This window comes from Falco biarmicus, chromosome Z (genome assembly GCF_023638135.1).
Source record: "Falco biarmicus isolate bFalBia1 chromosome Z, bFalBia1.pri, whole genome shotgun sequence".
Lineage (NCBI taxonomy): Eukaryota > Metazoa > Chordata > Aves > Falconiformes > Falconidae > Falco > Falco biarmicus.
Window position 1 is genome coordinate 5,841,394 of NC_079311.1, and position 15,559 is coordinate 5,856,952.

At 38.7% G+C, this 15,559-nt stretch overlaps 1 protein-coding gene across 1 annotated transcript in view; it reads left to right on the plus strand.

Moving 5' to 3' along the window:
• The window catches only part of ADGRV1 (adhesion G protein-coupled receptor V1), a 291,184-nt gene that overhangs the window by 250,266 nt on the left and 25,359 nt on the right, over positions 1-15,559 (plus strand).

The following is a 15,559-nucleotide window of genomic DNA, read 5'->3' on the forward strand; positions in this document are numbered from 1 at the left end:
GCGCCTTTTCCTTCGGTCCCCTTGCAGAGCTGGGGGTCACCTCCACCGTGCACACACAGGTTTGGCACTTCGGCTTCACCAGGTGAACGACATCCTGAAACACACCGTGGCACGATGGAGGTGCTAATTATGTATTCTCTTCATTTCTCATAATAACATATAGAATGCATATGAAAGCAAGGGATGCATTGTTTTGAAACAATAGGGGTATAATTGCATAGATTTAATTTCATAGCTGATACACTGGGAAAGAAAATTGCTTGCTTCTGCATGTAATGTGTTACTGAGATAATTGTACCAGTAAAACTGAAATATCTGCAGCCTTTGCAAAAACAGTGAGAATTTCAATTTTCTGTATCTGTTAAACTCTAATAGAAAACCCACCAAGATTTAAAATCATATAACTCTAATACTGATTTTTTTTTCTGTTATGAGAGGTGAGCCTTAAGGCTTAGCTTTTCTCATACAGTGTACATATTGGCAAAGCAAAGATCTTTTCATTGAAAAAATCAAATATAGACTAGATGTTATCAGTAATAAAAAATGCAAATAGGCCTTTGCAAAATTCTACGCATATAAGTGCTTCCACGGCATTCAGTTCAATTCATTGAACAGTGTTCAATGCCATACTGCACAGTCCAGAATTGTTTACAGAGTAGGAGTTAGTGTGTCATGGATGGGAAAATGCCTCCAATGTCTGAAAACACTAAAGAGGAATTAAAAATAGATATATCCAAATCTACGGCGTGCAAATTCCTCTGCCATTTTTATGACAGAAACGTCTGTGACACCATGTATTATTTTCCTATATTGAAAGTCTTTATACCTCATCAAATAAAAATTGATTAAAAAGGTGTGTTTTCACAAAACAGGTTAATTTTAGATTGGAATTCAAAAGGTGGGAGTTTCCTTAAGCAGCAATCTGGTATTTTCAAAATGTATATTTCAGTCGTAAATTATTTTTTTTTAACAGATAGATTTAATACATTGTGATACATTTGACTATTCAGTATATGTTGTCATGTAACTATTCTGTATATATTGGCATATATTGGCTCAGGTTAGTTATGCTGGCTTTTTTTTCTGTGAAGTCAGGTGAATAAATTTGCTCTAGTAATTGTCTACAGCACAGAGAAGGCTGCTTTTTTGCAGTGAGGCTGCCAAAGCTCTGCAGGACTGGCAGTTGTACCAAAGCACATTCCCTCCCTTTCCTCCCCTCCTGCAAAATCTCAGAGTATAGCAAAATTCCCATGGGAGTTTTAGCACTACAACTCTAACTACTGCAGCTTTATAGTGAAACTTAATGCAATGATATTTATATTTATATTTATATTTATATTTGTATTTGTATTTGTATTTTTTATTTATTTATATTATTTATATCTATATTTATAGCTATATTTATATTTATACTTATAACTATACATGTACATACACAAATTTGTGGTGACATTTGTGTGCGTACATGTAGATATATATATATCTCCTTTCTTACTGTGTCTCTGCAAAGAATTATTACTAGAATCTGATCTAGGTTTGTGCTACATGGATCTATCTCAAATAAAGAAAGATAAAAATGATAATTCATTGTAATTGAGATTTTATGGCAGAGGTAAAACAGTCTCAGAGCACTGTAATATGCATAGATATTTGCTTTAAAATAAAATTACTTTATTGCTAGTGCATATTTAGGGAAAAGAGGTTTGAGTGCTTGGTGAAAATTATAAATGACCAGAATGTTTACCCTTCTGTGTAATCACCAGAAAAGATTTTATATTAGTCTGCTTTATATAACTTGAAATTTCATTTTATTCAAGTAAAGTTCAGAGCCATAGAATTATTGTTATTTTTATTAATGTTGCCAGCTTCAACACACCAATTCATGTAATAGGATCAAGAAGTAAACCAGGATGATGAAAGCCAGTCCTGTAAAATATGAGGCCCACAAGGTCTATGGGCAATTTATTGCACTCGTGGTCCGGTATGATGGCAGGCAATATGGAAAACAGATATACAAGCATGCCTAGAATGATGTTAGGTCATGACTGCTACTAGAGATGCACTGCTGAATGACTCCAAATTTAGGATTTGGTTTAGATCCTGTTAAAAGTAAGATGATACCAGAAATATTTGCTTTTCTCAGTCCATGTGAAAACCATTTTTCAGTTGGTTAAGTTTTTCAGTTGGTTAAGTTTAATGCTCTTCATGTAGTTTTGTTTCCATTCATGCACTCTAAAATCTTTGAACTTTGGGAAGCAATTTTTTTTTCTTTTATTGGCTATTCTTTGATTGTTGACCGATCTGTTATCAGCATTGGTTGTCCATACAAAAGTTAAATGCCAATAACTTGAGTAGTTAGTACGTAGCTCTTCTGTGCTTCTGCTGGAACGTTTTGGGGAGTGTTATAATTTCAGAGATACATCTGCCATCGTTTCATGCAACTGAAAGAATACATATTTCTGTATATATTGTTTTGGTACTCAAGGACGTGACATAAAGAACTTTCACCATGAAGCTGTATCCTGCAGCAGGTCGTGCACAAAGATCAAATGATCTCTGTTGGCAGGTGCATTTCTAATCTTTCCGAAGCGTCCCCAGTTGCATCTCCACCCTCAATTAGACAGCTGGGAAGTAAATATTCACAAACCTCGTTTGAAACCTTGCAGAGGAGCTAGGAAACAAAAAGTTAAGAAACCAAATACTGTGAGCTTCACCCTCAACCGGCTGGCTTGCCTTGTGCTGTTACCATTGCTGTGCAGTGCCATGCATGGAGCACAGCCTTAATTTCAAACTTATGGTGATGCCAGACTGCTGGCCTTGCCTTTCTGCCCATAATTCTTCCTTTAACTCCCTACAGATGTGAGCAACTGCTTCATCAATAGATACTGTCTCTTTGGTATTGCGATCAATGCAGTTGGCTTCTTCATCTACCGGTAGATAGTAATCTCTGGGGAATAATAGCCGGTGTCTGTGGGCCTGCAGGACATCATGCCGCATCTGTTCAAATTCCATCAATACTGAACTTCCACATTAAAAGAAACAATCTGTCATTTTGTCATTCCCTGCCCTAAAGAAGCCTCAAATATATAATACGTTCCTCTATCGAAAGGAGATGCAAAAATTTCAAACATATAATCTCACTCTGATTAATATTTTAAGTTAAAACCTGCAGGCCTGGAGCTCCAAGTCAAACAGTGGTAAATAAAAACTTCTCCTTGCAGTTACGAGGAGTTCAAGAACTTCACGTTTCATGTTTTGAAAACATTTTTAATCCTTTTCTGGACTTTTCAGACGTAAAATATAATCGGACAGTGTCCACTACTTTTTATTGCCAGATACTGGAAATTACTTTTTAAAGTACAAAGTTACCAAATATTTAAAAGGAAAAGGTAGCTTGTTAGTGTTGGACACTAACAAGTGAAAGAAATAGAATAGCTCTTTCACAGTAATACCAGTTTTATATTTGTTTATTTGTTTCAGCAGGTAATTGTCTTCAGTGGTCTGTAAATCTCTACAGTAAAACAAGTTTTAAAAGCATTCCTTGGAACACCCCCACATTTTAAATAACTACCCAACGTATATTCTCCTGTTTTAAGGTTTCCATTTATCTAATCAGGAAACAGAAAAATTAACGTGTGATTCAGGTGACCAGACATGCAGCATGAAATGAAAAACAGGGAAGGAGTGAAGAATGTGAAGAGTCTGTAAATTTCCTTAATCTATGTTTTTCATCAAATAATCAGATACGCCAAATTGTCTTATTGAGAGAAAATGTCAGCATGCAAACTTTGTGTAGAAGGAAATTATGTATTACAAATACTGAACACTGAAGAAATGAAGGTGTGCTGTAAGCAAGTATGGCTTTATAAAGCTTCTGCAGACCGCAGGGGGCTGGTGTCAGAGGGCACACGCTTCCCGATGAGAGGTCTCCCAGCCCACAGGCTTTGTAGAACCAAGTTCGTACACCACGTGGAGAGTCATCTCCACTGCCCTTTGGAGCTTCAATCTCAGCCCAGCGCTTTGGGAATGGGAGAGGAGAATGGGACTTGACAGTGTATAGCACATTTTCATGACGGTTTTGAGAGGAGCTAGCTGTCTTTTAGTACGTGCTGTTGGCATCTCACTCCCGCGCGTTATTATGCCTTTATCAGTTCTCAGAATTGATAATGATTGTTAAAATGAGGCCATTTTTCTGCAATAAAAGGCAGTTTTACCATTTAGTGGTGGGCATTTCTGTTACACAACATGCCTTATTTCGGCTGGAAAGCTATTCAGTGTTCATTAAGAGCACTTCCCCAACAGTAAAAGGGACGTGAAATAGTTTATGAGAAACAGGGACCTGCTTCCCTGCTGCTCAGGAGCTGCAGACTGTGTAATGAAGCAGAACATGACCCATTAAAATGTGTTGGATATCCAAATGGATTCAGCTCAGGAGATTGGAAGGGCGCTGCATGTTATCCAATTTAGTTAGCCTTATGACATACATTTCCTAGGAAATGCACTTGATAGCAAAATCGTCTACTAAAGACAAATTGTTTCCTAGCACTTCCTGCAGGAAACGGTTCCCATCAGGGGCAAGTTTATAGTATAAGCTATTCTAGTGCATGGAGGGGAAAGCAACCCTTTCCCTGTAACGTCAGGAATAAACATGCAAAGTGCCATATGGGGGGGGCAATAGCTGATAAACAAAATTAAAAATAAACACAGAAAAGTCTGGGATGTCTGATGTTTTGAGTTCCTTGGCAGTATGCTCCTGATTACCCTACTTGGGCAGCATCTATGTTGCAGAAACAAACTCCATCCTCTCATACGAAAGGTCTCGGCTTCCCATCTTTTCACTTGCAGAACTGAGAGGAGATTTTACCTCTTTCTCTTTACCTATGATTACCCTCGTGGATTTATTCATGAGGTATTTGCAGGGGTCAGAAGTGAAAAAATAAGCTGCTGTCTTATGTGCTTCTCTCTAAGGGTTAGGATTTCACAAGCTGTTTTGCATACGCTATACTCATCTACGGATCGCCGTGTTTTTCATGCAGTCAGGGGGTGTTTCTGGTTTGTAAAGCTAACGTCCGCAGCAGCATATTTGCTGTTCGATGGATCCAAAGTTCAGGGTGGTGGGTGGATCTCTTCCCATTGTTTGCAGAGGGGTTGGGATGAGGCTTCAGACCCGTTCCCAGGATCTTCCCCGCAGCCAACTCTCTTAGTATATTCTTGAGTATCCTTCGGCTGCAATTCCAGCAAACTGTGCTGCACACCCCAACCCTCTGTCCTACAATTCAAGGTGTATCTACACTGCCAGCTGCAAAGTGTGAAGTATGCCACAGCTACCCCTGTTGTGGTTTCCTGTACCTTGTGCTAAGCCCCATCACACCCTAGCCCCAACAATCAATTAATTAAATTTTTTAATACGTAATTTTGAATCAAAACCTTGCTGTTATGACATGCTGAAATGTTATCTGTCAATGGTATCAAAACTCCATTTTTCAGAAGTTTTAAATTGGGAGAAAAGTAAACCAAAACTGGGTGGTATCCAATTATTAACCACAGTATTAAAAAAGATATTTTATGGCTGTTTTGGCTGATGCAGATGACGGTAAAATGTCTTTGCCTGTTTTGTGTTTGGGCACACCGGGATGTCTCATGCCCACATAATGACCAACAGTGTTACATGTGAGATACAACTTCCCAGGAAACACAGGAGAAATCTGGAAGTAAGTTTTGACTGGTGGTTTTCCAAACTGGGCAAAATGCTTGACTTGCCTAATACAACTATTTTTAATAGTCAACTTATTTGTAGTGGATTACAGTAAGAGAAGATTCAGGAGTTCAGGTGCAAATGTTTGAAAAGCCCATAATACCTTTAACAAGAAATACGGACGTACAGAAAGCAAGTGGGCAGGTGTACGTCCAAACCTGGCATTGGCTGGGGCAGACCTGATTCACCAAACTGAATTAATTAAAATAGCAGAGGCCAAGCAGAATGGGAGGGAGGGCTAGCTCAAGTAGTGAAGGAGATAAAATAGCTAAGAAAACTAGTAGACATAGTGGCAGAAAGCCCCTACCTCATTATAATAAGGAATCCCTTGTTTATGGAACAACAGAAAATAAATGTAGCAAGAGAAATCCATATGCCACAGTTTTGGAAGGGGAAAAAAAAGAAGTTTTACAGCATATTAGGAAAGCAAGAAGAGAACAAAGATACACAGTTTTGAAAGTGCACTGTGTTAGTACAGTAAAGAAAATAAACAAAAGTATATGGTTTATAAAGCTCGTGCCAGCACCAGTTGCAAATGAAAGATGTGTTTTTTCCTAGAACATGCTGTCTGACTCTGGGACATAGTCAGGGGGCACTGAGAAGGCCACTGCTATAAATAGGTTCATCCGGGGACACTGAGAAAGCCACTGCTATAAATAGGTTCACTTCCTGTTTCTTACGGCATCTTCCTAAGTTGACTCCTCCTGGTGAGTCAGAGATGGACTAGCAGATCCTGTACAGCACTCCTGACGATCAAAGCCACACAAACCCAAACGAAATCAAGTACTATACTGGCATGAGCTGTGTGTAAACATGGTGGGCTGCAAAAGGCTGCCTGAAGATTTTGCAAGAAGTAGTTCCACACTGCAGGCAAACCCAACAAAAGTCAATGAAGTCACCACAGTATTGCCAGGATATGGTGAAATACAAGCAGAGTATCAAGAAAAGCACATAAGCTTGTTCAAGTAAACATAGCACAAGCAATACCAAACCCATCTCTGCCAGCAGAGTTCAGAAACCAAACACAATTAAACACAGATAACACTACCCCAGAAACAAAATAAAATACACATCCAAAGCAGGTATTGCATTTTGACATCTGTGCAATAGAGTAGATGCTTATGCTATTTCTGGGGTCTTTGATTCTTTTCCAGACCTGCTATACCTGGAAGGAAAGAAAACAGTATACTCAGTAGGTTCACTTGTTTAACAAGCAAACAACAAAGGAGCAAAAAAAGAAGTTATTTCTGTTAAAGTAAAAAGCGTTGGAAGTTTGTTCAGTATGTGCTGTTCAAAAAAAAAAAAAAAAAGAACTAATATAAAGCAAATAAAGAAAGCTTGTCACTTTTTGAGACTTCAGATTTTTTTGATATCATCAGATAAACTTCTGGATGTACTCCTGATTGGACAATAGGTTTGGTATGGATTATACCAGCTGTGCAAACTTACGAAACCATCCAAGTGACTTGATTATTTAGTGAACCAAGACAATGCAATATTCCATTTGGTATCCCTTTTTCTATGTGTATTGCTTCCTCCTTAAGAAAGAATTCTCTGTGCTCCTAGTTACCACCCTAAACATACTCTAATGCATGATTACTGTAATGACCTATGAAATTATGGTAAAATATTCACTTTATGTATTCAGGTGTTTACATAATGAACCTTAAATTAGTCTATAGCTGAAGACATAACAAAACAAAAAGAGTGCAGTATCAGGAAAACAAAGGAAGCATTGTTAGATTGGAGCTAAATAGCTCCTAAATATATGGCAGAAATTGATGTCAGAAGAGAATGGCTTGTGGCTAGAGCTGTATTTATGGTGGTTAAAGTATACAGAATAATGCATAATAAAATTGAGAAAATACAAAGTGAAAGAATGTGCTGAAGTGGGTTTTGATTTACTGGATTTTCAGTCAACTGTCAATCAAAAACATTTAGGGAGTATTTCAATCGGTTACCCACTTAAAATAGAAAACCATTATTATAGAGTATTTTTTAAAAATAAATATATATTAATGTAATTAATATAAAGAAACACACACACACACACATATATATATATAATGTCATTATTATAAGAAGAAAGACAGTAATTTTAGTCTTCCAGCATCTATGATGCTCCTTCAGCTCTTCTGGAAGAACTTTAACATTAAAAATATATTTCGGGAAAAATCTTTAAACACTCTAATAATTTTATGAGGTAAAAGACAGTGCAGTGGTTTTAACCATTGCCCTCAGCATTAGTGATAACAAGAATTATGCAGTACACAACAGCAAGTAAGAAGTATAACTGTAACACGTACCGGTGGGACCAGTGGAAGTGTATCCACTGGAAAGGCCTTGGGATCAGGTGTGTTCTTCCATCTCTGCTGGTAAAAGTCAACTTTTCTTACTGTGGAGAACAAAATAGCAACCAAATTGATTTGGTATCCTTAACATATCAGCCGCCTTTTCATTTTACATTGCTGCCAATCTCCTTGTGTCACCATAAATAGCATTTTTTTTTCAATAACTCGGCTAGATGTATCTCAGTGTAATCGTAACGTAGAATCAATCTGTATTTTACCTTTAAATCCAGACTTCTAAATTCTAGACTATTATTTTAAGGCCATTAACTGATGGACATAGAATTCAGAAGTTGAAAGTGTGGCTTTTAGGTCTTGACAATAGTATTTCTTTATGACTGGCTGAAGTACTTGATGCTTTTTTTTGGATCCCCTACTGTTGTCACAGGCAAAGCCTGCTGCGTGCGCTGGCGGGGTTTGACAGAGGCAGCAAGCAGCAGGGGAATAACAGGCTGAGGACCACTTGGAGAAGCTATGATGCCCAGCTCCATGGGGCTGAAAGGGATTCCTCCAAAAGTGCTGAAAGACCTGGCCATGTAGTTGGGAGCACGTTTTTGAAAAATCATGGTGATGGAGGGTAAACCAGGAATTGCTTAATTCTGTCAGTGATGGCAAGCAAAAAGATAATTTACTCTCAGATTTTAGGAAGACAGAGTATAACTTCAGAAATTTGTGGCTGACAGTAACGAGGGCAAGTGGAACTCCTCTTAGAAATTTGACAAAGTACATGCCAGGGTGCATCCGGACAGGAGGAACTTGGCCAACGGGCTGAGTTGTCATGACTGTCTACTCAGAGCCAGTGAAGCCACACTTCGAATACTCCATCCAGATTTGGAGTCTCCAGTTCACGAGGTGTGTGGAGGAACTGGTGAGTGTCCAAGGGAGAGCTACCATAGTGGTGGGAAGCCTGGAATATATGTCCTGTGAAGAGTGGCTGAAGGAGCTGGGTTTATGTAGTCAGGTGGGGAGGACACCAATGGAAAACGTAATAGCAGCATGCAAATATTTGAAAGGTAGTTAAAAAGATGATGATGATGATGATGATGATGATGATGATGTCATTCTTTTCCCCTCTAGTCTCTTGATAGTACCAAGAAATAATGACAAGACCACATGGCCACAAAACTGTAGCATGGGAGGGTCAGTTTGGACATTAGGAAAAATAATTCACTAGGAGGAAGTATGGAACTGGAACTGCTGCTCAGAGAGTTTTGGGATCTCCACTGTTGTAGAGTTTAAGTTCAGCTAGGGAAAGCCGTGCTGACCTGATCCATGGACTGCCCTCCGAGTGGACTGAAGGACCTTCAGAGGTCACATCCAGCCAGTTTTCCTGTGTTTCTGTGATTTAACATGTGGGAAGCTCTATTCTCAACCCATTAATTGTGATAGATAGACAAACAACATCAGCCAAGTGGTACTGAGGTCATGAGATTTTAGGAAAGCATCAAATAATACAGAGCTAATGATAAAATCCAAAGACCTGGAAATTACATAGACAGGAAATTTTAGGTAAAATATTATCCACCTTTAGGAGTGACTTTGGAGCAGTGTATTCAGTTTATCATGTTTCAGCAGTAAGGCGTCTTCTCTACGCATACATATGTTCATGCTGAACATCAGTGTGTTATGAAGGCTGATCTCAATATTGCATGTGAAGTTTTAATAGTCTCTAGGAAAGGAACTGTTCCCTTTCCCTCCACCCACACATTTCCTGCACAAGAAACCTCTATATTGTACAAGCCTGATGCTTCACCAGTGTAAGAAGGATGTTTTCTCCTTTTCTTCATAATAAATACAAGTAAGACCTTGGTTGGGGGCTTCTAAAACTTGTGTTTACAAAAAAAACCAAACCCAAACAAACCAACCACATTCTCTTATTTTATGTACTGCTTCAGTGACCTCCAAGCAACTACTGCAGGAAAAGTGAATGGCATTACTGCTTTTATCTCTCATACTTTCATTATTACTCAACATATTCATGATGTGCAATTTTAGCAGAAACCACAATGAGCTAAGATTTCATTCTGAAGTAACACTGAAATAACAGGATTTCAGTGAAGAGTGACTTCATTAACTTTTTTCTGGAGTACTTACATGCCCAACATAAGTCCCTTTTTGTTTCTGTTTTGTCTTATCCTTGACATATAATGCATTTTTTAGAGACTTCAGTCCTTTTTCAGAGTTGTCTCTAACTTAGAGCAACTTTTTGGGTTTCAACACCTTGGTTCTGCTCAGGAGGTAAGGCGGTGTGAGGGCATGAAGAAGGTATTGAACTTCACTTTTAAAGTTAAATTCACTTTGGCTGCATCGCCTGGTACTGTGCTGTACCAGCTGTGATTGTGTGGGCAAACAGTTAAACACCCAACTTGCTCAGAAACAAAGTGTGGCTGGGATCTCATACCACTGAATTCTTTGAGATTTTTAGTGTTTCCTTCTATTAACAAAAGGACTGTGAATTTAAAGAGCATGCGGACTGTACTGTTGTGAATTTATTCCAAAGTTGGTTGCTTTGAAAATGTTCAAGTGTAATGTTGCCAACGATTTCATTTCATACTGAATTTTTGTGATGGACATTTTTGTCCAAAGGGGAACATGTCAACAGTTAAAGATGAGATCTGAATATAACCACTGTCACGGTCCACTCAGTGGACTCGTGATGGTTTGTTTACTATGATCTCAAAGCTCAAAAATCAAGGTGACCACGCCAAGGGGTTATGCTTTAATCAAACAGCACAATTTTATTGTTTGCCCATAAAGCGGCATGCGATAGGTAGAAAGACAGAAAGTGAAGGAAAAAAAAAATGAAAAAGAAAAGGAAAGAGGATTATAGCTACCACCACGGGTCCAAGGCGTCCCTATGGTCCAAGGTCCAGGCAAGGATGCTTCCTGCCTGTCCTTCCAATTGTCATGATCCTTGATGGGGGAGATCTCCTGAAATTCAGTTACTAAAGAGTCCTCTTTTATGCTGAGCAATACACGTTGCTCCTTCTCTGGCCCATGGATTGTTGTCAGTCTCTGTCTTCTCGAGCAAGGTTATTATGCATGTTCTGGTTCGTTGTTACGACAAGAGCTGTTATGCGACGTTATGGTAGTTGTTCCTTCCAGCACAAGGTATCAGGGAGCAGCATAGTACTCCTCATATCATGCAGTTGTCCTTCAGGGTCACTGGGTCTTCGTGTCCGTGAGGACCATATTCCATCTCCAGGTCTCTGTTAGCAATGTTGAGACAATATCATTCTCTTTAGACCGACTCTTACAACCACTTAGTAGCAGCTCTCTCAGGAAGCTTTCTAACGCATGTAAGGCCTGCAAATCATTTTTGTCTGGAAAGAGTTGATCAACTGTGAAGCTAGAGCTAACCACAGCTGGATGAAAATTGCTAAATTATGTTTTCTTTATTTTGAGCAAAATGTCAAGTGTTGCTTTTTTGCCTTTGCCTTGACAAAGGTCAATTGGATTAAAAAAAGCACGAAGTCAACTCATACTGTCAGCTGATTATTTATTTAATCTTCAGATGTGTTGCTTTGCTGTTGCAACAGAGTCATGAAAAGTTTTAGTGACAAAGATAAATTAGGTCCTCAAGGGCAGAAGCGGGAACCACACACATTTTTGCTTCGTTCTTTGTATGTCTTCTTAAAGGAGGGTTGGTAAAAGACTGAGTTTTGAGAGGGATATCGTCTCATTTTCTTTGTGTGTGTGTGAGTAAAACACATGATCTGCTGGAGACTTCCTAATGCTGTTACTGTGCTTCAAAAAATGTCTAACAGGGAAGCAGGCTGAAAATTATAACACGTATACTAAAATGTGCTCAGGTACCCAGCAGAGGATTTTGAAAGTTCAGTATTTCTTATGCCCCAGCTCCCACTAGGATTAATCTTTTGAGTTCCAGGAAAAAGAAAATTGGTGTTTTAATGGGCAGAGTGATTCCTTTCCAAGTGAAGCCAGCAGCTCTTGCGGGACCTTTTTCTCATTCCTGACTTCTGAAAGATGGCAGGAAAACAGCGATTCCCACCATGCAGGCTGCTGCTTTCCTGCAAAGCTTTGTCATTTTCACACTAGCTTTTGTGTAACCACCTATTATTAGCTGAATAGGCCAACCTCTGTGGCAGAAATACTTCATAAAAGGAATATGTGCTTTATACATGTCTATTTTCAATTCCGTTGTTTCATTTTCACCAGTGAATGAAAAAGGGTTACTCACACTTCCCACCTTTAGGCACCTAAATCAGTACGCTGGTTTCCAAAGGATTTTTATGTGGTCAGTAAAGAGACAAATGTGATTCCGGAGGATGCTTCACCAGATGTGTGTGAAATTCCTGCTTTCTCATTGCTTTCAGTTAGTATAACATTTCAGTATTTAGGCCCTTTATACTGTAATGTTTTATTAAATAGAAATGTCTTTGTGTCCTAAAAAAACCCAACAAAAACCAACACCTAAAAAAGTGAAAATAATGAGTAGTCATCACAGGAACTGGTTACTTTCAGGTTGCCCTTTAATGATAAAGAGTGCTTTATCCTTTCCCTATTGCAGTATTTTTTTGCTGGTGAACGCTAAAGTCTTGAGAAATAAGCTCAGGTTAGGAGCACCTGCTTTAGCTGGGGACCTCTATACTTGCTTCTCAGTAAATGCTAATGGCTAGCAATTATTTAGACTAAGAAACTGTGATTATGTATTAACTGTAGTGCTCTGGGGTTCATGAATGGGCCAGACTTCCATTGTGTTGAATACTACACAGAGAACAAAAAGATGTCCTGTGCCCTAACGTGCCTGTAAACTCTGATGTGACACAAGAAATGGACAGGCAGGACACACGGGACAAGCAGGCAATTAGACAATAGGCCAGCATGGCAGGCAGGCAACAACCTTTTGTAGCCAGACGTAAGAGGAGGTCATCAAGATGGTGAGCAGGTTGGCTGCTTAACTACTTGTCCATAAAAAATTGTAACTGGCACTGCACTGTGTGGTTCAGAGTGCTGCACAGTGGGGGGACAAGGGACAATGGGAATAAGTTGAAATAAAACTCAAGTACACTACGTATCTTTGAGCTGAGTCAGGGAGGAATAAAGACTTGTTTCTGTGCTCAAAACCATACCACAGACTGTTGCTGTGGAGCATTTTGCAGCAAGCAGTGAAGCTTCTCCCCTTCTTCCCATGGCAGGAGCACAGTCCCGTCCTTGGAACTTGACTGAGATTCAGGCGCAAAGACAACCCTGTCCTTATACGCCTGCTTCATTGCCTCCTTCTGCATAGGCTTTAAAAAAAATGAAATGTCCAGACACCACATACACTGAAAACAGGAAGTCCACTAGCACCCATTCCAACATTTCTTTGCCTATCTCAGAACCTTTTTTCATCATTCCCTAAGAAATAAATACTCTCAGGAGACGCATGATTTGTATCCATAGTTACACAGGGGCTTTGCTCTGCAAATACGTACAGTGTGGATGTCCTTCATATAGGCTACAGCAATATAGGATGTAGTGAAGCCATGGAGTTGTGATGACATTCTTGGGCCACTTCAATTTTGTATCAAAAAATGGTGTAGAAATAGTCTATAAAGTAATTTATTCAAGGTCTAGCTATGTGTGCTGAATTTTGCCTGAATTTATTATCCAAGTCCCTTGAAAAACAATATAACTGGCCTACTTTCCTTTAGGACACATGAATAACAACTAAGCAAGTATCTTTACGATAGCCCTTATTAAATTCTAGAAGTATTTAAAGTAACAAAAATGTTGATAGCTTTGCCTCTCAGAAAATTCATTTGTAAAAAAATGCAGATCTAACCTGATAAATTTGGACAAAATTACAGAAATCTGAAAATACAGAAAATAACAAACTTGAGAAATGCAGTATTTTCACTATGTATATATTACTAATGTAATATAAATTTTAACTTCATATATTGTAAAGAAATTTCAAAGCACGCACAGATGGTCATTTTCTGCTTCTGAAAATTATCACAATAAGACACCTTCATAAGATATATAAAAAAATGGGAATAAATGATTTTTTTAATTACTATCTTTTTTTGCTAGTTCACTTGGCCTGTAAATAGTTAACGTCTGCTCCGTAGCAGCATGAATTACCAGCCTGTCAATCTTCAGAGCACCTTTCTGAGATGGATATTATCATCTCTGTTTTATAGGTGGCTGGAGTAAAAGCCGTGGGAAGATAAATGACTTGTGTAGGGCCAGCATACTTGCTAATATAGGAAGCAAATTTAATGGCTTCTACATTTCAGGTTTTTCTTAGTTTATTAAACCACATGACTAGCAATTCCTTAGTCAGTGTTGCCGCAAGTACTTTATTTTTCAAACGGATTGTATTTTCTAAATGGCGGCCAAATTTAGTGCTACTAGTTTATTAAATCCTTGTAACAGTGGAGAGTAGAAGGAGCTGTGGGATGGATGATTTTCAGTATAATCTAAATAAAGACCATCCTTTTCCTGGAAACTTCTCTTTTTGGATCACTTCAGGTTGACACCCTCCTTTCCACTGGCAAAGAGCACAAACTGTTTAGTCACTTCGCTAACATGGCTTGGCTTAGTTTGTAAAAATGATTTGTAATAGATAAAATGCCAAGCACGGACTGGAAGAAAATAATGCGGTACTTAACACTAAGTGACATTAGACTTCCCTGGAAATTTCTCCTTGCACAGTACCAATACAAACAATGCAAACATAAAAAAATCCCAGGATCATAGTTACAGCTTTCTGTCAAGAATGTGATTCCTGTGCGTGGCTGGTATAGATCGAGCCATCTAGTGCATTAAAAGATTATTTTTATTAGCTTTGTTTACATAAAACCTAAAGTTGTACTGTATACTGCAGCTTTTGAAAAAAGTGTTTAAGTAGGCGTTAAATGGAACAGTCATTTTTTTTAGCAAAAAAGGAATCAGTCAACGTGTCAATACTCAAAGAATTTGTGTAGAGGATGGAAAATTCTTGCAGTTTGGGGATTAGATGTGTTTTCTAGGATACTTCATCCTGTCCCACTGGGTAGCCTCGTTGCTTGCAGTGTTGAGGCTGAGGATCAGAAGTTAATGTAACAGGCCTATACCTTTACAGCTGCCTTCCTTGCTGTCCCTTTGCTGACCCTGGGAAGCCAATGGGGCAAAAATAATCCCAGAACGAAACAGTGTGTAAGGTTGCTGTATCCTCTTCTACTAAATAGTGAAATTAAACTCATGTCATGTCCTATGGGATCCTTTCATCTGCAAACTGGATAAAAATCTCAATTTCAGTGCCCTAATAAGAATGCAAAACCCCAGTCTTTACACTGGACGTGAAACCTTCCTTTTAGCACATTCCACAAATACTGAAAAAGGTGTAAGGATATCAGCTTTCTTTAACAAAAAAGAAATATCAGTGCATCCTTCAAGTGCGAGTCTGGGATTTTTGGGTTGCCATTTGAAATGCATCTGATGTATGACACAGATAATCCTAAATGGA